Source organism: Cydia pomonella, chromosome 14 (genome assembly GCF_033807575.1).
Source record: "Cydia pomonella isolate Wapato2018A chromosome 14, ilCydPomo1, whole genome shotgun sequence".
NCBI classification, from domain to species: Eukaryota; Metazoa; Arthropoda; class Insecta; order Lepidoptera; family Tortricidae; genus Cydia; species Cydia pomonella.
Window position 1 is genome coordinate 429645 of NC_084716.1, and position 23810 is coordinate 453454.

General features: G+C 38.2%; 1 protein-coding gene across 1 annotated transcript in view; it reads left to right on the forward strand.

Moving 5' to 3' along the window:
• Positions 1–2243: 2243 nt before the first annotated feature.
• LOC133524690 (GAS2-like protein 3) overlaps positions 2244–23810 on the forward strand; it is a 135352-nt gene continuing 113785 nt past the window's right edge. The window contains 1 exon segment of the mRNA XM_061860814.1: positions 2244–2424. The gene's annotated coding sequence lies outside the window, so the exon portion shown is untranslated.

Below are 23810 nucleotides of genomic sequence, written 5' to 3' on the forward strand. Positions count from 1 at the left end.
AATTGCGTGTACAGTATACACATACATATATGGATCGGAAACGTCACTTTAGACACACACGGGATATGTATCGTATCTAGACCTAATATTTGACGTATCTTAAAGTTCGAATCGGCCTTTTATTTATTAATAAATTTTTATAACTTACTGCTTCTTAATTCTAAAGTTAAATGATACTTAATTTCTGAAATCCATCTTCCAGCATCCAGCTTTTTATTACCTCTACACTCGAAGGCAATATAACAGGCCACTTCGAATTTGATTTTTTAATTAACTGACCTGTTTTCATGGCTCGAAAGGGTATACAATAATGGCTCTCAACTTCGGGCTATTCGTTTCCGTTCCCACGCGCGCGCGCGCGTCAACCACAGCACCTCCATTGTTGACGGACAATGGAGATGAAGCGAGGAGGCTGAAGGATTGTTCTGCGGGTTTCAGGAAACTTTGCCATGTTGATGCTTTGTTGTCTTAAAACATAGCTTACTTGAAGTCTTAAAACTATGCTTGGAAGTCTTGGAACAGTCAAAATGTTTATTCAAGTTTCAAATTCTAACAAAGCGTTGTCTCGCTAACTTCGTGTTCGTATGAATCGGACGCAGTGTGCCATGCCCCTAAGACGCTTACCTACTGAAAGATAGTGACATGGCTTACAGCGACATCATGCTGAGTGCTGGGTATCCTGTTTAGATGTCTTTTATACTTAAGTCATATTTTCTAACGTTAAGTAAATGTATTTTCTTGTTAAGATACTTACTTACTTGAAGACGAGGTTCTTGTTGGAAAACAATACAATACAAATCCTCTTTATTGCACAACCTCAGAATAAATGTACATGGAGAGCAGCTCTAGTTACTTATAGCCGATCTTGTAACTACATCTTCGAAAAGACGTCGGTACTGTTTTCAACCGCCGACGCAAAAACAAGGGAGTTATAATGTTTGACGTCAATGTCTGTCTGTCTGTGGCATCGTATGTCCAACCAACGGATGGACCGGTTTCGATGCTTTTTTAACGTGACAGCGAGTTTCCTTGTACTTTTAGTTACGTTTGATAGAAATCGATCCAACAGTTTTTTTTTAAAGGTTTTTACGTGTCGGGTGAAGACACAGGGCCCTCGCTAGAGATACGGGCGACCCTTGAAGATTACCAGCTGTTTTCCAAAATGATGTAAAGCATTTTTTACATAAAATTGTTTTTTTTGGCATATTGCGTAGGGGGGTTTAATTTTTTTTTAATTTAACATACATTGTTGAGAACTTGCAGACATCGTTTGGTTGCATTTGATAAACCACCTCTTTGAAGTCTGTAAAAATATTTTTTGCTACCTATCCTACACTGAAATGTTTAAAAGCTATGAAAAGCACATTAAACTAGCTATTGTTCCATTTCGAACTACTTAACACAGCATAACTACATAACACAGCATTGTGCGACTACAACGGTCACATTATGAGATCAGGTTTCGTCCCAAAATACAGGATGTTGAAAAACGATTTTGTTTAACTTTTTAATTGGTCAGCATTTGGTCACGAATTTTGAGAACTTCATGAATAGGGCTTTTTGGTTGATTCGCGGACTTGTACTATAAATACAAATAGGTTACTGGACAGAAAATTAGGCTCAAGGTAATTTTAAGTATTAGCGGTATTATTATAGCATAATTGTAATACAATTTTATAATTGTAATATACCATAATCTTTAACAATACGATTAATTATCTTGAAGCCTTAATTAATCATCTTTTATATTTGTGTTTGAGTTACCTATTATGTTATACTTATTTTACAAATTATTTTATTTTGATACTTATTTTTAATGTATTACTTGAAAATCTTTTTAAACGTTTACATGTTAAAATTAATATGAGTATGTGAGTATTCCACTTAAAAAGAAGTAACCTTTGTAAGAAATCGATTAACGTATGGTTCGGTGCTTCTACAGATTTACTTAAATTATAAATTTGACGCGTAAATATTACACTGACATCCAACAAAAAATATGGAATAATTTGTTATAGGTGCATAGTATGGTAATACTATTTATATTATAAAATAAGATGGATGCCCCTTTATGAATTGAACTTGAATTATATCCCATTTAGATTCATGTTCCATTTCAGCGGCAAACATGCTCCTGAAAGAATATCCAAGTAGCACGTCAATAAGGCCGACAACTGCACCTCATAAGCCACCTCGTGACGCGGCCGTCGACCGTCGACCGGTGCACCCCGGCGGCTGCCCGGCAGTCATATCGCACGCGCCGCGCGATTCGCACGCCACTCACGCGCACCGACACCGTTCTTGCGATCGAAGTTTACCGGTACGGTACAAGTTACTTTTAAGTTTTATATTCGGTACCGGTAGTGTCAGTATCCGTACTCAGTGGAATTGCAGTGATGTTCGGAGCGTGGTCTTAATATTTTGGTAAGTTTGTGTTTGTTTACATTTCGTTTTGATGAGTTTGATTGGGAATAGCTTGATTAATTAGGTTTATTCAATTGATATTTAATTATAAAAGACTTTTTGTGTTATTTTATTAGATTAGTTCAAACAAGTTTTATGATCTGATTGAGTGGGAATTATACATTGCTGGTGGTCTGAAGACTCGTAAATAATTTGACAGGCATCGCATACAGTGGTGATTCTACCTACATAAATATTATTTAAAAACTACTCGCCAAAAAAATTACTATTTAATGAAATAGCAATGTAGGTGCTACTTAATACGCGTAGGTATTTTAAGGAGATGACATTTAGTGCAGTTTATTTAGCTTAAGTAAGTAATAATTTTGAATGTGTTGGTTATTGCACCAGCATTAAAAATATCTACCCTTCACTTTTTAAATCTAGTTTTTTAAAATACTTAGATGCAAGGTAATTTGTATGTAATTAAAACAGCAATTAACTAGGCATTGAGCGTAATGAATCCTAGGCCGTTGCGTCAGCTCCGCAACGTCGAGGATAATCACAGTGAGGTAATGGCTTCGCCAGTGCATTCTTGGCCAAAACAATAGGACCGATAAGATTACGGTGATATATTTAAAACGGTTTACTGATTATTTACGTTATTTATTATTATTATATAATTATAGGCGAGCAGCTATTTAGCTGATGGGCCTATGTCACACAGTGTCCTGTATTATACAGTTCAAAGTTTGTAAAGTCGTATCACATCACTAAGTAACATCAGTCTAACTTATTGTTTAAAAGCCACTTGTCCAATCTGTTTTTAAAAACATTGACCGAGGGAGTAGTCACAACACTATCCGGTAATCCGGTAAACGGTTCCAAGCCGCCACGACACGGTTGGACAAAGAGTGATATGCAGCTTTACTAGTAGTGGGACTACGAACAATTCTTAGGCTGTGACCTACCACCATACCACCATAAATAACCCATAACCACCACCATAAATAAGAAGAAAGGGGACGACCGCCCCGAAACCGCCTTTCCATACAAACGTAGTCCCCATTTTCCTCTCTGGATATTAACATTATTGAAAATATTTTGACACAATTTGTTGTATATCAACCACAGCTATGCCACTACGTTTGATTTTTTCGAATTTTTAATGATTATAAGAGGAGCATCTATTTTTTTTTATGAAAACTGCTTTACGATCCTAATTTTTCCAATAATCAAAAAATCTAAAAAAGTCAAACAAGTAAATAAGTAAGTGTTTTATTTGTAAATATAGGTAGAATTACATTGGTGGTCAGTTTATACATATACAGTTTCACTATATTTGCCAAACGGCGTACAAAAACATTAAACTTTATACTAGAAACAAAACTATGTGTACAAACAAAATGGTAAATATACAACAAATTATGTCAAAATATTTTCCATAATATCAATATCCAGGGATGAAAATGGGGACTACGTTTGTAAGGAGAAGTCGAAGCCGTCGAAGTGGTCGTCTCCTTTCGTCTAAAAACAATTTCCAGCTTTCTGGGAATGAATTCCTCAAAACGCTTTTTTTGGATCTAACTTGATAGGCCAATTATCTCAAGCGGGAAATATCTAATTATTACAAGCGGGAAAGACCTACTAACGGTCAGTTTGTTATGGTATTTTTCGGTTTTATTACAAAGGAATAAGGGTTGATATTGAAATTGTATTATAGTTTGCGACGCACGCGCAGGTAGCTGAGAGCTTATCGCAAAACAAGAAAATCTAAATTTCGTTATCTACCTCTCTATCACTCTTGCATATTCGAATGATAGAGAGGCAGGTAACGACATTCTGATTTTCGTGTTTCTCGGTAGGCCCTCTGATTCTGGATGCTGTGGTTTGACAGGTGGAGGTAAAGAAAAAAAAAACAGTTGAAAAACGATGGGCAAATTTAGAGTTGATTTCAATGAATAATAGAAGAATCGGGGGGGGGGGGGGGTATCTCTAGTATATACCAGTTTTATAAAAATGTTTAGATTTATTAATATGTATTTGTAAAAACAAATAGAAAATTGTTTGCATTAGAATAAGGAAATACAACTGATAATTTTAATCAATAAGGTACAAAATATTATTCATATGGTAAAAAAAATAAAGTTTCCAGGTTTAACAAAGCTCGGTAAACATATAAAAACTCGAAAATGCGCGATTTCCCAGAGATAAGAAATAGATCGATTTTTCGCCCCCGAAAACCCCCATATAGCAAATTGAATCGAAATCGTTTGAGCCGTTTCCGAGATCCCCAAATTATATAAATATACAAGAATTGCTCGGTATAGGTAAGAAAGGATATGATTAATTAATTCAACCTCCGCTATTAATTAATATTAATTATATTTATTGCTGTCTAATTTTTATGTTCTTTATTACAAGACTAGCGACCCGCCCCGGGTTACACAAAACCATAACAAACTATATACCCAAACCTTCCTCAAGAATCATTCTATTGACAAGTGATCGCATGAAAATCCGTTCAGTAGTTTTTGACAGACGCGGTGTGGGACTTTTTATTAGGTATAGTGATTTGCTCGGAACGCGTTGAGGTCTAATTCTCCTAGCAGGTTGATAGAACCTCATTGTATTTTAATTGTATTTGTTATTATTTGTTTTATCTCGTATCTTTGTATTTTTTAATATAAATAAATAAATAAATATTATACGACATTATTACACAAATTGACTAAGTCCCACAGTAAGCTCAATAAGGCTTGTGTTGCGGGTACTTGGACAACGATATATATAATATATAAATATTTATAAATACTTAAATACATAGAAAACACCCATGACTCAGGAACAAATATCCATGCTCATCACACGAATAAATGCCCTTACCAGGATTTGAACCCGGGACCATCAGCTTCGTAGGCAGGGTCACTACCCACTAGGCCAAACCGGTCGTCAAAAATCGTCGTAAATATGTCGTCGGTAATATGTTTTGTAGTTCGCAGTGCCTTAGTAGTAATACTGTAATGCTGTGTAACTAATTTGAATAATAAAATAAAATAAATTGTATGTAGAATGTATTTATATAATATATAACAAGTTTGCCAAATCAGATACATTACAGTGTTAGACGTAAAGCAGCGAGTTAATTAACTAAGTAGGGTATTACACCTAATTCCACTTGGTCTAATAGGTATTATTAAAGAGGAGAATACTCCACATGATACCTATTAGACAATTTTGAATACCTACTTAGCTACTACGATAAGACTGCTGGATTTTAATACAAAATACACGCACAATACATAGAAATACACAAATACATAGAACAAGTCAAAAAATGTTTCGATCAGAATTTTATAGACGCCCACCAAAATGATTATCATTAAACAGGGCTGATTAAAGACAATAAGTAAATAACATAAATATCATGCCGACAAACGGATATTATGCGGGACGTACTTATTAACTCAAATGTTATATTTTATAGTGTATTGGATTAGACAAGGGGCTTCCCCCGTTCTTTATCACCTCAGTTATTCAACTCTTTAACAGTTTAATATTTTTATCAAATCATAGAATTCGTAACCGTAATTCTTTCATTCTATATTCGTTTTTGTGTTCAACGAGGGCAACTATGTCACTACTGTCGCAACACAACGCTTGCGAAGAACGATATCGTCAATAGTCGATCTGGTTCTACAGCTGACTTTGTCAGTGCAAGAAACACATCGCCTACCGAGAATGGCTCCATCATAAGTCGGCCCTGTACTCCAGTCGACGATATCGACATAAATAGTACACCGTCCACTGATAACAATATGTCCGCCAAGTCTCTGTCTCGCACCTCCGGAAGCATTATAGAGGCAATTAGCACACCGTCCAAGGATAACGTTACCAAGAGAAAACCAGTCCAAAATAAACACCGATATTTAGAAAAAGAATTCTCATCGGACACAGAATTCACGACAGACTTTTTATCAAATTTATTAGAGTCCGAAGATGATGATACTCATTCCATATCAGACAACCTTCAAAACAGAAGTCTCCCAGACTTGCGTCATATCACTGAACAGACAATAAAGGATTACGAGCAGAAGATTATGAGCTTAGAGATGAGACTTCAATCGGCGGAAAACGAAATACAAAACCTCATTTGTGAGAACGGAGCTTTGAAAAAACGTCTAGAAGGAAAGGACCACACAATTAAAGGCTTGGTTCGCATATGCTCATCTCCACCGCGGATACCAAAAAATAAAAATCGGCGTATTAGTATAAAAAATAAACAACTAGGCCATAGTCATTTAGGCATTATAGAACAATCGCAAAAAAGGAATGTAGAAAACACAGAACACGAAAACTCGTGTACACTACAATCAGAACCAAACCTAGACGAAGAGAACTCTATCAAGTCAAAAAATGTGAAACCTGTTATACAACATAAGTTACAATGTAATAGACAAAATAAAGCTCATGTGGCCAGTAAACTGTGTATTATAAGCACCACCAGCGGTAGAGCAGGTAAACAAATCCTGACAGCGATGCTAGATAATTTCGATGACTTCGATTGTATACACCTCGCAACTCCGGGCGGACGAGTCCGAGAGCTATTGAGCACTCTGCCTACGAAGCTCAAAGATTATACAAAAGAAGATTGCTGTATTTTACTAATCGGAGAGCGAGACTTCACTATAAACGAGGATTTCGAGCATGTGGAGCTCGTGCACGAAATTATATCTGCTATAGAGATGATAACTCACACAAACATTTTAGTGTGCACGCCGACTTATACCTGCGGAGCCCCGCTGTTTAATTATAGAGTGGAAATATTTAATAGTTATCTGAATCAATGTCTACAAAAATCTCATTGCGCACATTTCTATGACTCTAATTTAAACTTAACGTTAGACATGTTTTCTACGTATTCGGGTAAAATACTACCTATCGGCATAAAAAATATACTAAGTAATGTTAAACTTACACTACCCGATATTATTGTAATTCCTAGACAATCACAAGAAAATGATGACGCGAACTATTCCTTTCGTTCACAAGAAAACAGAGAAGAAAATGTTTCCTTTCGTTCCCTTAAAGACAACTTGTGATAAGATTGATGTAGGACTAATCGAAGAAAAGAGGGCAGACAATAATAATGACAAAAAATTTATGATTTTTCACCAAAATATGGCAGGCTTGTTAAATAAACTAGATCTTGTAGAGACTGCCCTGGCAGAGTTAAAAACTAACTCTCATAGTGCTGATATTCTTTGTTTCAGTGAAATCTTTGTAAAACAAGGATCAGAGTCTAATATTAAGTTAAATAATTATAAATTGGTTTCATCATTTTGTAGAGAAAAAAGTAGGGGTGGTGTTGCTATATTGGTCCATAAAAATTTTAAAGTTAAGCCAATTGAAATGGTGTCTAAATTAGCAGCAACCTTCTACTTTGAATGCTGCGGAATTGAGATACTTAATGTTGATATAGTAATTGTAACTATTTACAGAATTCCCAAACAATCCCAACCTTACATAGGCCTTTTCTTACACAAACTTGAGAAATTGTTAAATTATCTTACTATAAAATATAACAAGAAAAAAATTATTGTTTGTGGGGATTGGAACATCGACACCTTAAAGAACAATCCTACTACTAGAGATCTTTTGAGTATACTAAAAAACTATAACTTTACAATGCATATTAATTCCCCTACAAGAAAAACATCATGCATAGACCATATTGCGAGTAATATTCGGCTTGTTGAATCAAACACACATAGTCTCCATCTGTCTGACCATGACAAGGCACAGTCAGTTACTTTCAAGATAAACAAATGTAAATATTTTAAGAATTGGTATGAGTTTAAAAGAGACTACGACCATGACAATATTAGAAAGTTTTGTGATTGTCTTAAGGCGCTTACTTTTTCTGATGTATTGCAGGCTGAAAATTGTCAGGAAGCCTTTGACATATTTTATGATGCATACCGGTTATTCTATAATTTATGTTTCCCTATAATCAGGGTAAATTGTAGTGACAGACCAAAAACTGCAGAATGGTTATCCAAGGGTATACGCAGGTCATGTTGGATTAAACGTAAATTGCTTCACCAGTATAGCAGTAGTAGAAGTGTAATAGGGCCAAGTAAAGTATATTTAAGGAAATACACCAAATTACTTAAAAAGTGTATCAGTAACTCCCAACAGATATGTAATAGTAATCATATTGTAAACAGTAAAAATAAGTGTAAAGCTACCTGGGAAATCGTTACTGCTATGACATCTAGCACCAATCGGCAGACCCAAGACATAGACTTACTGAAACACAATCAGACTGTTTATACTAATACTCAGGATATTTGTGAGGTTCTTAATAATCACTTCACAGATCTGACCAGTGCCAATAGCCCCTTCAGCACTAAACTTAAAAATGATAGGGATATTAATCCATATACAATGTTTGTAGTGCCTGTAGATGAGAATGAGATCTTTAAACTAATGATGTCATTAAATAATAGCAAGACGAGTGGCTACGATGATATATCTACTAATATAATCAAAGTAAGTGCCTTATCTGTATGCCGCCCTCTTACTCATATAATTAATCTTTCTTTTGCGCAAGGTACTTTTCCAGATCAGCTTAAAATTTCGATATTAAAACCATTATTCAAAAAAGGAGATCGAAATGTTCCGAATAATTATAGGCCTATCACAATCGTGCCTATCTTATCGAAAATAATAGAAAAAGCCATGTATAAAAGACTTGACCACTTTTTATCGAAGCATGAGATACTACATCAAAGCCAGTATGGTTTTCGGAGGGGATGCTCTACTGAACTAGCATGTTTTGACTTGGTTCGATACGTAACAGATTCTATCAATGACAAATCGCCGGTAATGTCCATTTTTCTAGATCTCAGTAAAGCATTCGATTTTGTTGACCATTCTTTGCTGCTCTCAAAGTTAGATTCCTATGGGATTAGAGGAAATGCTAATGCTTGGTTTAGGAGTTATTTGTCTGATAGGAAACAATGTACAGAAGTAAAGAAAGTGGTTGAATCAGGCACACTTCGGGTTAAAAAATCGTATAGATCAACATTTCGTAACATTGTGTCAGGAGTGCCTCAAGGTAGCAATCTGGGTCCCTTATTGTTCTTACTGTATGTTAATGACCTCCACAAGGCTTCAAATCATAAATGTATTCTCTTTGCAGATGATACTACAATGTTAATAAAAAAGAATGATCAGAGTAAATGTGAATACGAATCCGATATCAATAAAGCTTTATTGGATATCGGTGACTGGACAGTTAACAACAGCCTTCATATTAACCTTAGTAAAACCAGTTATATGCAGTTTCAGTCTCATAAAGCCAATCTTGCCCCGTTAAATATTGGGTTTCATAATATCACATTAGAGGAAAGGGATAGCATAAAATTCTTAGGGTTGCATTTAGATAAGTTCTTGAATTGGAAGGAACATGTTAATTCAGTATGTTCCAGATTAGACCGCTATGTATTTGCCTTAAGAAAAATTAGAAAAACTGTCTCTACCGAAGCTGCACTTTCAGCTTATTACGGATATGTTGCTTCAATTTTAAATTATGGTATTATACTATGGGGAAATTCTGTGGATGTGGAAAGAGCTTTTAAAGTACAAAAACAATGTGTCCGTGCAATCTCAGGCTCTTGGTACCTGGCTTACTGTGAACCGATCTTTAAAACATTAAACATTTTGCCGCTGGCCTGTATGTACATCTTGAAGCTCTGCTTATTTGTTAAAGCACACCCTGAGCTATTTGAATTACGTGCCGATGTTTGGCTAAGAACCCAAAGGATCTATTATAAAAATCTTCTCAATCAGCCGCGTTGTCAATCCGATATTTATAAAAGGAATGTTTATAATATGTGTATCCGAGTCTACAACAAATTACCTGATAGACTGAAAAGTCTCCAAGGCAGGCTATTCAAAACTTCCTTAAAAAAATGGCTATTGACTTACTGTTTTTACACTGTAAACGAATACTTGAATTCTACTACATTTGACATGTAACTTATTAAACAAAACATCAATTGTTATTATATTTCTTTCTATGACTATGACATTGTAATTATTCCAGTTTTTGATGTAATATTGTATGTTGACATAACTCGTAATGTAATATTAATATAATGTAAAAATGTGTATAGTTTAATATTTGCATGTCGAAAATTTGACTGATACTGGTACAATAACTACAAATTACTGTAACATCTTGTAAGACGTATTATGAGGCAAATAAACGAATTGAATTGAATTGAATTGTCTGTTCAGGATAGTTAACTATTATTTACCTACACTTCTAATAAAAATGATTAAACACCGCGACATAACGAGCCGGCGGCAGCGGCGGCGGGTGACGCAAACTTATTGTTTCCATGTCACAACGTTTTGACACATCGCGGACCGGCTTATAGTAAGCCTTTGCGGTTATTCAGGCTTATTTCATTAATTGGCGACATTAAATAAACAGGCAATGTGTGATGGTTACATAATCCCTATTAATATTATACGTTAATGCGAAAGGAACTCTCTCTGTCACCTCTTCGCGCATAATCCGCTGAGCCGATTTAGATGAAAGGTATGTAAATGATTTGATGCCAATTAATTTGAGGACATAGGGTAGTTTCATCAATCATCATCATTCCACACGGAAGAAGCTGGTGGACTATATTTTGTATTTATTGACTCAAACACATCGCCATTAAAACATCCTCTAATCTATTCAAAGGTTAACAAGAACTTCTTTAGAGGAATACACGCTATACATACAAGTAGGACAATTGTATATAATACTTTTGTTATAATTATTATGAGCAGTCAAGTTCAGCAAGTGAAATAAATTAAACCAATTAACGGTACGAATCATCTTTACAATCCGTCGTTACAGACCGATCGAAACGACCAATTGGTCATGTAGGTACAGTCAGCATCAAAAGTAGCGGATCAAATAACGTTTCATAAGTATCTACCATTCTGTAACAGATTACCAAAAAGTGATGTCTTTAATACAGAATAACTAAGACTGTAAAAGATATACTTTTGAGGGCGAATTTTAACAATTTATTTATATTTGGAAAAGTTTTCCGGAAAATCAGGTAATTTTGGCGCGTTCTTTCATCCGCTACTTTTGATGCTGACTGTACCTATGTTAATATCGTTAAAGATTTACTTAATCGAAAACGATATCGGAAATCGCAACAAAAAAAATCTTGCGATTATGAATATCGTACCGACGAATCGGCAATTGTAGAATGGCTCTGTGTATCGACTATTTGATTTTTGTCTCATTCTTGAGGCAGGCGCCGCAACCATCGATCGTAACGACCTAACGACCACTTGCTCCGTGTCTCTGGCATTTTCGAAGCGACCGATCGTCACGATTTTTGTCACTTAAATTGATCTGAGTGATGTACCATGTATATAGGGTGTTAAGGATTGGATCCATTTGACTCATCTTTTTACAATTAAAATACACAAGTCTAACTACATCTGAAACGTAAAAAATAATATTTAGAACACTTGACAGTGAAAAAAAGTGATACAATGTCCACATTGATAACGCAATTTAATCTCGAAGCAAGCTAGCGGTAGTTAAATTGGCGTAAATGAAGTAATAGCTTCTCGTGTTTTCCCTACCTGCTGATAAGATTTAACGTCGACGCATGTTGCTATTTATTTAGTATGTTGTTAGATGTTGACTGACGTAAGAACATAGGGCAATATTGACAATGTTCATTATATTGTAATTACTAATTACCTAATTAGTCTCGTATTATCTTCCGTCAAAATTAGTTGTATTTTTTTTTAATATATGTTTTAAGTTTAGATGGGGTAAGAGATAACATAAAGGAAGGGAAACGCACGCAGGGAAGGTAAATAAAATAAAATAAATAAATAAATAAATAAATAAATATTATAGGACATTATTACACAAATTGACTAAGTCCCACAGTAAGCAAATAGTTAGATATATTTAAAGATATTAAATACTAAATTAAATAATAATACTAAAATTAATACACGTAAAAAATACGTACGTAAAAGCACACCTCATAATACGGTTTCTCTTGCCTCGAGAAAATAAACTAGGCATCTCTCACTCAACCTAATAGCTTTCTTAAAGCTGGGGGATGTGACTTCTATTGGTTGACTAGTGTTACTAACTTTATGATTCCATACAAATAATAATAGAACTTTTTAACAAAAAAATAAAACCGACTTCAAATATTACCAAAAGCGCCATACATGTACCTATAACATTTGAAGAGTTCCCTCAATTTCTCCAAGATCCCATCATCAGACCCCGACTTGGTGCGAACAGGACCATCTCGGGGTTATACCCGTTCGATTAAAAAAATATATTTGAAAATCGGTTCACGATTCTCGGAGATATCGAGTAACATACATACAAAAAAAAAAACAGTCGAATTGAGAACCTCCTCCTTTATTGAAGTCGGTTAAAAAGAAACGAAACTTTTGCTGATTTATGAACATTGGTAACTATTGAACATGTGCGAAGTGCATGGCAAAAATTTGAACATTCAAGTACTCTAATTTTTCAATTATTGGCAAATGACATCTGTTATCATGTCTGGCAATTGTTATCTGTCATATTACTAATGCGCCCATAGCCGCCAAATGGGCGTCAATATCGTGCACACAGCCTACGTATACATTATTTGCTTGCATTAGAACAATAACAGTGCGATAACAGTGACATGCACTCACTGTTATTACGAACTAGAAACATTCATTTATCAAGAATGCATTGTAGAAATGTAGATAAGTAGTATGTTTATTCTTTTCCTTGAATAAATTTGATAAATTGACAACGACATTTTTTTTATAAGATAGGAGGCAAACGAGTAGAGGGATCGCTTGATGGTAAGCGATTACCGTCGCCCATGGACAACCGCAACACCAGAGGGGTTGCGGCAGGAATTAATCCGAATCATTCCTCGGAGCACTATATCTGGCGTGCGAGCGAGGCTATATTTTTACGCCAAGGAGACAATTCGAGTTGCTCTCACGCTTAAAATTATAACGAATAAAATTAAAATTAGACCAAGATAACTCTGCAGCGATTTTGGTAGCATGGACTGTTATTTATACGTCATTATTTGATAGAAATTGGACGTTTAAAATAACATGTGCACTTTAATTTAACAAAAGACGAGCGTTAAAGGATGACACGCTAGAACGGTCCGGGCCTGGGCCGGGGCGTGCGACACTTCTTTTTCTATGACAGGTGATCGGTGATCACGTGATGCGTTCTATAGAAGTCGGGCGCCCCGGCCTGGGCCCGGGCCGTTGTAGCGTGTGTCATCATTAAACCGGACTAATCCCAATGCTTTGTTTCTTCCTTGTACTGTACTGTAAGGTCATATGGCATTTGACAGTCGACTTCATAAAAAAATTATGCCTGTGCTAATCTTTGAAACAAGGATGCCGAGCCAATTTCAGATTTCCTTAGTGAGGTGTGGCAAAAGCTGGGACAACGCCAGGAATTATTTCGTTTTTGGCAAGATTACCTACACTTGGCGCGGCTTAAATTTCTCACGGCTTAGTTTGACAAATAAGGAATTCTTAAGAAATCAGATTAACGCCCGTAAGTCTCAGTCACAGAGTTAAAATACAGTCAGAGGTGGACTATAAGATCACTGGTTCAGATCAGGTTCGAGGGACCAATATTTATGCCTAAATAGATCCTTAACTTTTACAATTATTTAATCGATTTAAAAAAAGAACATTACAGTACAAATGTGTGTTTAAGGGATATTGGAAGACTGTTGTTGGTTGCTGTCGGCGGAAGTAGTTTAGGCACATTCGTCGCTGATCTTTTAATTTCGAAGAGTCATTCGTGGCGACACTTTAGATGCGTTCTGATCTCTGCGACGACACTTTGTTAACGGCCACACAAACATTTACAACTTAGTATTGTATAGGTACTGTTGCTTAAATTGAGAATATCTGCGTTTGACCGTGTGTGCGTGAGAAATTGGGTTTGCCTTGTTCGGGTTTGCCATAACCTTTCATATGTGTGTAATGGCAAAAAAATCCGTGGATTTAAACCACAGTAAAGTTCTGCTGTAAAGGCAAAAAAAATCGTTTTAGAAAAAACTGCAAAAAAGATACGAATTCGGCTAGGATCCTTGTTACACACAGACGAGAGGTTAAGCTATCTGTACCTCTGTCTTTCTGTCAACTCTGTGGTAGCCAGTTGTGCTTAATCCTAAAGTGTCTAAACGCCGAAATAGTAGCACTTGTAGTTTGCGACACCACTGCGAGTATACGTTATACGGTTAATTGCTTGCAATTACTCCACACCGCCGTTTTATCTCGATTATCGCAACATATCATGTGACATGCATGTATATAGTATGGGAATTTGTTGCTAAATCCTATACTTTATATTAAATTTAAGGGCCTCTATCCTAGTCAGTAGTGACCCTGCCTACGAAGCAGGCACCGGGTTCGAATCCTGGTAAGGAGTATTTATGTATTTGTCTCAAATATTTGTTCCTGAGTTATGAATGTTTTCTAAGTAGATATTAAGGTATATCTATCTTTTATAGGTATGTAGGTATATATGGTCATCTAGTACCGACAACACATTATTATACACGAGCTTACTGTCGGACTAAGTCGATTTACTATATAAGATTGTTCCCTGGTTATTTGATATATAACCATACTATCGCGTGTACACGATACGCGAATGTAATGCTCTTGAGATGAAAAAATATAGCTTAAACGATGGAACCCTTTTTTTCACAGTTAGACATACAAATTACCAAATAATAGGCCGTTTTCCACGGTGATTTTTAAAGGAACTTGAGTATATTTTTAAGGCTTTTATGACAAAAAGTTGCTGTCGTCTTTTCAGTTCTAATGGCCACTCCACACTAGCGTATCTTGAGCGTTGGCCGCGTCGGCGTCTAGTCAATTCTAACGGCCACCCCACGCTTGCGTCTCCCGAGCGTCGGCGTCTTGTCAACTCTATGGCTGCTGCTCGACGCAACGTTGGCGCAACTGTGCGGCGACGCCTTTTACCATAGCGCTGACTAAACGCCGACGCTCAAAATACGCTAATAGTGTGGGATGGCCCTAATAGTGAAGATCCACGAGGCAGGCAGACTTTTATTTTTACGGACAAAGTTTTTGGCGGTCTGCTAATTTAAACATCGATATTATCTGAAGAAGCCGTTATATCGTCGCAACGTCAAAGGCAAGTCGTCCAAAGACGTGTAGATGTTCGCGGAGATAACTCGCGACATACAAGGCACCGCCCTCCATGTTTGTTTAAACACGACGAGTATCAATCAACTCAATCAACGGATTAATATCTTAGTCGCAAATACATACAAGTATGTATCATCATCGACATATTTAACTAACCGTTTGTGAATCTTATAACAAAGAGATAAGATCTACTGATGGTCATCATAAGTGTTGCAAATTGTGTTGGTATTGTGTCGACCGTCACGTGCGGACCTGCTATACCTACTGTTCTGTTCTTTTTAGGATTCCGTACCTCAAACGAAAAAATCGGAACGCTCTTAGGATCACTTTGTTGTCCGTCCGTCCGCCCGTCTGTCTGTCTGTTAAGGCCCTTTATCTCGGGAACGCATGGAGGTATCGAGTTGAAATTGAAACCGTATACTTACTAAGTTCTACAGTCCCTTGAAGCTGTGAAAAAATCAAACTTCTAAAATAACGTTAAAAAAGATACGGTCGTTTATGCCGCAAAAAAACGAATACATATTTCGACACTCTCAAGGGAATCAAAATTTATAGAGTACTTCCCGTTGACCTTTGAAATATGGTAAGTAATATCGCCTTACACTACAAGTGCAGGGAAAAATCAGAAAACTATAGATTTGTAAAAATTACTAAATAAGTTATGTTTGTGCGGACCCCTGTGTGTGAGTCCGACTCGCACTTGTCCGGTTTTTTTAAATGAATAAGAACTCGTCTTGGTCATAATTCGAGGCATAAACAATATAAACATGGCCCGTAAAAAACTTATCCTTAGCTGTTCTGGAAAAATGTTACTCGAGGGTGGAAAAATGAGCTCGAAGGGGTTCGATACACACTTCAGTGTCGCCGTTTTCGAACTTACCCGGACCGTCTCGCTCGCACTGATTAAATAAATTAAATTAAATTAAATATCTGTTTAATTCAGGCCGGGGCCCATAAAGAAAAATGTTAGTTACAATTCCTTAGATTATGTTAGCACCTACTCGTATACCAAAAGTAATTACAATGAAATTATTAATAATTAAATAAAATATTATTCGATATGTTTGATGTCAGGTGCAATTGGCCTGTGAGTGAGCGTTAGAAAAATAAAAAAACTTTGCTTTCTGAACTATTAGGAGTTATGTGATGGTTCCACAACTGTTCAACATTCCCATTAAACTGCCTCTGAGCTGGGTTGTCGCTACTGGCTAGTACCAGGCACACGAGCAAGTCATAGACTCAAGGATTCCTTATAAGTGCGATCTTCGATTACTCACAGACGTTAAGGATCCACGGATCCCTTGAGAATTCACGCAAACACTTACGCTATACCTACGTGAATAGCACGGGTTTGCGCGGATAGGGTTGTCATGTGAAAAAATGGACTGTTCAGACAAGAGTACGGACATCGCTCTAAAAAACCTTACATTTCCTGGTCGGACATTTTAACAACAATTTATCGTACCTAATCATTCCAAGATAAATCATAAAAGCACCCATTAAATGCCTTAATCAAACATCTTTGTGGGCCACTAGCTCTTTAACTCGCCACCATATGCTGTAGCTGCAGCATCAGCATATCTTTTACTTTCCTCTTTCCAACCAACTCCTAACATTGAGCTAGCTTTTAATGGTTAGTTGTCTTTTTAAAAAAAATGTCTCTCACCAAGTCTCTCCCAATCCAGTCAGGGGAATATTGACGTATGGCAACCAGCGATTGTTTTTTTTTTCGTTCGCTGATGGCAACCCTACTGTGCGGGTTTTTTGCTCAACTTCATTTTCGATAAAGCATTCGACATTCTTGTCGAAGGTCGCCGTACCCGCCCTTCTCGTTTTGCGAGACGTTGTCGTTTTGCGTGTGTCGAGCAAATTGTAGGGCTCATGTTTACTTGTGTTCGTGCTTCCACGATGCCAGTAAATTACGGGTGACATTTGTGCGAGCTGACCCGCAGACGCAAAACGATTTCGATTTATGAGTACCGCAAAACATTTAATGGGAGTAGTTATAGGTTCAACTTTATAATCTATAAGTTACAAAACATTTGTATACGACTGTTTGTTTCCTACAATAATGAAATAAAACACCTTGCAATAGTCCAGTACCATAGCCACAATCACAAATACAATCCATAATTAAGTATTATCAATACTAATCTTCTTTTTGGTGCTGTGTGAGTTTTTCCTTCGATTTATCAAAATATTTTGTCTTAGAACTGATTCAAATTATATTCACACATGAGGCCCATTTCTGTAATTATATGAGTTTAATATTATTAGTGTCTTGCTATGGTAATCCATACGACTAGACAGGGGCCCATTTCTCGAAAGGTATTAGACTAATATTATTAGTGCGTTGCCATGGTAATCCATACGACTTGACAGGGGCCCATTTCTCGAAAGGTATTAGACTTATATTATTAGTGCGTTGCCATGGTAATCCATACGACTTGACAGGGGCCCATTTCTCGAAAGGTATTAGACTAATATTACTAGTGCGTTGCCATGGTAATCCATACGACTTGACAGGGGCCCATTTCTCGAAAGGTATTAGACTAATATTATTAGTGCGTTGCCATGGTAATCCATACGACTCGACAGGGGCCCATTTCTCGAAAGGTATTAGACTAATATTATTAGTGCGTTGCCATGGTAATCCATACGACTCGACAGGGGCCCATTTCTCGAAAGGTATTAGACTAATATTATTAGTGCGTTGCCATGGTAATCCATACGACTTGACAGGGGCCCATTTCTCGAAAGGTATTAGACTAATATTATTAGTGCGTTGCCATGGTAATCCATACGACTTGACAGGGGCCCATTTCTCGAAAGGTATTAGACTAATATTATTAGTGCGTTGCCATGGCAACCCATACGAATTGACAGTTCGTGGACTAATACTATTAGTCTAATACCGTTTGAGAAATGGGCCCGAGTTCGTGGACTAATATTATTAGTATAATCTAAGAATATAAACGACCATAGTTGAGTAGTTTTACGGCATTGATACTTAATATGGGATATTTTATTGTTAATCGCAAACTGAGTAGAACATGCTCGTATATACTAGGAATAACGATAAGTTCGATATAAGAGAGAGTTTCCGATAGCGATAAACGTGACCCGCAGCGACCCGGGTTATCGGCATCTTTCTACGTCTTTATCACTCGTATACAGCCGTTTTATCTAAATACCATAAACATATACATAGGCAATTAGGCACTTCAAATAGGTAAAGAATAACCATAAATAAATAATCTTAAATTTCAACACAATATATGTATAAGTTCTTGCTGACTGCTGTTTTACAATAACTCTTTTTTACACTAGAACAAACAATTTACAGTAAAAGGCAGCAAGTTCAAAGAAACCTTCGGCAACCAATAATAATATGACATTAAAATGAAAACGTAATAATATGTATACTTTAATTGTAAGACTAGGCTACACAAAACACGGTTAAACGTTGTTCATCAAACCATATTCTTAAATGTCTTTTCAGAACAGAACCTTTTAAAAGAACATTCAAGTGACGAAGTAAATAAAATAAATTCAAATAAAAAATAATCAATACCACCGTGCCGCGGACGGAGAACAACATTAAAATGCGCGGAACCTCAATTTATAATAACATCCGTCGTGCGACGCGCCCAAAATTAATACTACGATATTACTCGATCACACAAGGAAGAATGACCCACATCACAATAAAAAACCGACTCATGTGATATCCTGAACCAATAAACCCGAAAACCTATTGAATACTTAATGCAAATCGTTTGCAAAATATATTAAATACTTTTCTTATATATATTTCTTAGATATAAAAAACTATTCGATTTATGTCCCTTCCCGAGACTCAAGCTCAAACCATCTATCTATAAGTTACTTTCGTATTTTATGATACATATTTTGACGACCGGTTTGGCCTAGTCGGTAGTGACCCTGCCTACGAAGCTGATTGTCCAAATTAGTCTAAGCAGCGCGAGTGCATACCTAGTTATAGATAAATATATACAGTCCACATCCATATATTGTTAAGTTAGTATCGAATAAAGAAGCATCGAGAGAACACGTTGTTTGAGTTTTAAATTCCCGGCTCATCCAAAAGCATCCTTACCGCCTGAACATATGGTCCATAACGAACCGGACTAATTCACACCTGAGGCCGAGCGGCCAGCGCTCGAGAACAAAAGGCGGCTAGCGGTAATCGAGATAAGGATGAGCCGGACGAGTGTTAACTGCAAGTTTTAAGTGCAATTATAATTACGCGTAATAACATCGAGTTTGAACATTTACTACGATTAGTGTCTATAAGTGATTTTTGTGACTTTTTCGCTACAGTTTATTACGCTTAATATTATGAGTGAGTTATAATATTGAACTGAGCAATATAAACCGAGTTTTTGAGACATTTTCATCTGAGTGCTAAGTTATCTACCTACTTATATCTATGAACATTCGAGAGTTGTGCGAGTCATCATGTCTACATTAGAAGAGCTTATTCGTTATCAAGAGGAGTTAATCAGCAATTTGAAGACATCGGAGAAGAACTATAAAAAGTCGCCTAAAGAGAGAATTAAACAGCCGTATTTAGAAACTAGACTTGAAGTACTTGAGCAACAATTTAACGAGTTTCAAAGCGGACATAAGGCGATTATTTCCAACGCGTCAGGAGAGAGAACGAATACATATTTTACACAAAAGAAGTATGAGGAGTTTGAGGAGTTGTATGTTCAATATAAAACGGCTTTACGGGAAGCTTTGAAAACGTTTTTGCAAACAAATGCACAATCATTACCGCAAATTCGTGACATGGCCGTTGCCAATGAAAATGTTAATTGTGAATTAAAATTACCTCGCATTATTTTGCCGACTTTTAGTGGCAAATATGAAGAATGGCAAACGTTTTATGATATGTTTTCCTCGTTAATCCACACAAATAAGAATATTACAACGGTTCAAAAAATGCATTATTTGAAAAGCAATTTATCTGGAGAGGCGCTGAGTTTACTAAGTAATTTTTCGATTACCGATGCAAATTATGATGACGCTTGGAAACAATTAGTTCGACGTTATGATAACAAGAGATATAACTGTAATGCTGTTATGAGGAGCTTATTTTCGACCAAGAAAATACACACGGAGTCTTCTAACGCAGTGAGGCATTTATTGGACACCACGTCAACATGTTTGAAGTCGTTGCAGAATATGGGTATTAACACGAGTACTTGGGACGCAATTATCGTGTATTTGGTGATTACAAAATTGGACGCTGAATCTATTAAGCAGTGGGAGCAGCATTTGAATATGCTCGGCGATGACTTACCCACCTGGCAGCAATTGCGTGAGTTTTTAGAGTACAGATTCAGGTCATTAGAGCTGATTGACACCAACACGTCCCGCCCAGCACAATCAGCTAAGCCTGCAGCTAAGATTAAAACATTTCACACTGCTATCGAGAATAAAATCAAGACGAGTGACATCGAGTGTGCTATGTGCCATGAGACTCATCACGTTTATCACTGCAAGCAATTTGGTTCCATGACGCCCAAAGAACGTCAAGATTTTGTGCAAAACAATAGGCTGTGTTTTAACTGCCTGATGCCTACACACTCTGCAATGAAGTGTCGTCAAACGTCGAGTTGCCGTAAATGCGGAAGGAGACACCACACTCTTCTTCACTTTGAGAGAGATACCAACCAGGAGGCGAGAGCTACGAGTGAGGTTGCTGCGTCATCAGCGTCACCGAGTGTACCCCTATCCGAGAAACCGAGCACAACACGAGGTGATACAAATATTACTGCAGCGTTTTCGAGAGGTGCGCTTCAACCTAATCGAGTGCTACTCGCGACAGCTAGAGTTAAGGTATTTAATTCCACTGGTTGTAAACAAACTATTAGAGCTTTAATTGATCAAGGAAGTATGGTTTCCTTTATTACTGAGTCAACTGTTCAATTACTTGGTCTCAAACGTAGACCTATAAGTACTTCGGTGTCAATGCTAGAGGAGTGTAGTTTGAATACTAAACACATTCCCCCGGCTATACACTGGAACACAAGTTCATGAGACACGCCGGTGTGTGTATGTACGCCCGGCAGGATGTCTGCTGTCGCCGCCTTCATGCCTATGAAGACAGGGACCTGTCGGTTCTTTGGGTGCGTGTGGACTACAGCGGCCACACTCGTGTCTACGCGTGCCTGTACAGGTCTCACAGCGGCAACACGGAGACGACTCGGCTCTTCGAGCACCTACAATTAACGACTGACAGACTTCTCGAGCAGTACCCTTCCGCAGAGCTCGTGATTTTGGGGGACTTTAACGCCCACCACATTGAGTGGCTTGGTTCCCGGTCCACTGACCACGCGGGAAGGTCTGCTCACGAATTTTCTCTGGCCTATGGACTCTCGCAACTGGTACGTTCTCCCACGAGAATACCAGATATCGAGGACCATACAAGCTCTCTACTGGACCTCCTGCTGACCACACGTCCGGACGGATATTCCGTTTCAGTGAACGCGCCTCTCGGTTCATCCGATCACTGTCTCGTCCAGACTCGGGTACCATGCGCGCGGCCCGATCCACCACGGCCAACTAGCTCGCGACGCGTGTGGCAGTATAAGTCAGCAGATTGGGATGGATTGCGTGAATTCTACGCGTCGTACCCGTGGAGGCAGCTCTGTTTCACATCAGAAGATCCTGACTCCTGCGCAGCCAATGTCGCCGAGACAATACTGATGGGAATGGATTGTTTCATTCCCAACTCGGTAATAGCTGCGGGAGCGAAGAGACGTCCTTGGTTTAATCGGCCCTGTAAAGAAGCTACAGTTCGCAAGCAAGCCGCCTACAGGGCTTGGACCAAGGCCGTAGCTAATAAGGATCCGAACGTTTCTGATGTGAAACGCAAATTAAACGCTGCCTCGAGGTCCAGTAAGAGAGCCATTGCCAGGGCTAAATACGATTTCGTCGGCAGAATTGGTGAGAAACTAGCGGGCTACCCCACTGGGAGTCGCGCGTTCTGGTCGCTTGCCAAAGCTGCCGAGGGAAATTTTTGTCAGTCGTCCTTACCACCACTGCGGAAAGCTGATGGTGATCTGGCCCATAGTGCAAAGGAGAAAGCCGATCTTCTTGGTACTCTCTTTGCCTCAAACTCGACCCTGAGCGACGACGGTAGCGCCGTGCCGCCCACCATCCCGCGGTGCGTATACTCCATGCCAGAGATCTCATTCACGCAGAGGGATATTCGGCGGGAGTTGCTATCGCTGGACGTTCATAAGTCGAGCGGGCCAGACGGCATACCAGCGATTGTACTTAAGCAGTGTGCTCCTGAGTTGTGTCCCGTGTTGGCGCGCCTTTTCACACTCTCTAGCAAGAAACGGCATGTTCCATCTTCGTGGAAGACGGCCCTTGTGCACCCTGTGCCTAAAAAGGGCGACAGATCGGACCCATCGAATTACAGGCCTATCGCTATTACCTCTCTTCTCTCAAAGGTCATGGAGCGTATAATTAACGCAAAGCTCCTGAGATACCTAGAAGAACACGACCTGATCAGTGACCGCCAGTATGGTTTCCGCCACGGTCGCTCGACTGGTGATCTTCTAGTGTATCTCACACACCGCTGGGCTTCGGCCATTGAGAGTCAAGGTGAGGCATTGGCAGTTAGCCTAGATATAGCGAAGGCGTTCGATCGGGTCTGGCATAGGGGTCTCCTATCGAAGTTACCATCTTATGGACTGCCGGAGGGACTATGCAAATGGATCGCTAGCTTTTTGTCCGGCAGACGCATACGAGCCGTAGTAGACGGAAGCTGCTCCGATAGCATGGACATTAACGCTGGCGTTCCGCAAGGTTCTGTGCTATCCCCAACGCTGTTTTTGCTGCACATCAATGACATGTTGTCTAACGACGACATTCATTGCTATGCGGACGACAGTACTGGGGATGCCTATTACACAGGCCGTGCCAATATCCCTCGTTCTGTGGTGCTGGAGAGTCGTGAAAAGCTTGTGTCGGACATTGAGAGCACTCTATCCAGAGTTTCGGTGTGGGGTCGGGACAATCTAGTCCGATTCAACCCCACCAAGACACAAGTTTGCGCGTTTACCGCTAAGAAAACCCCATTTACTGTG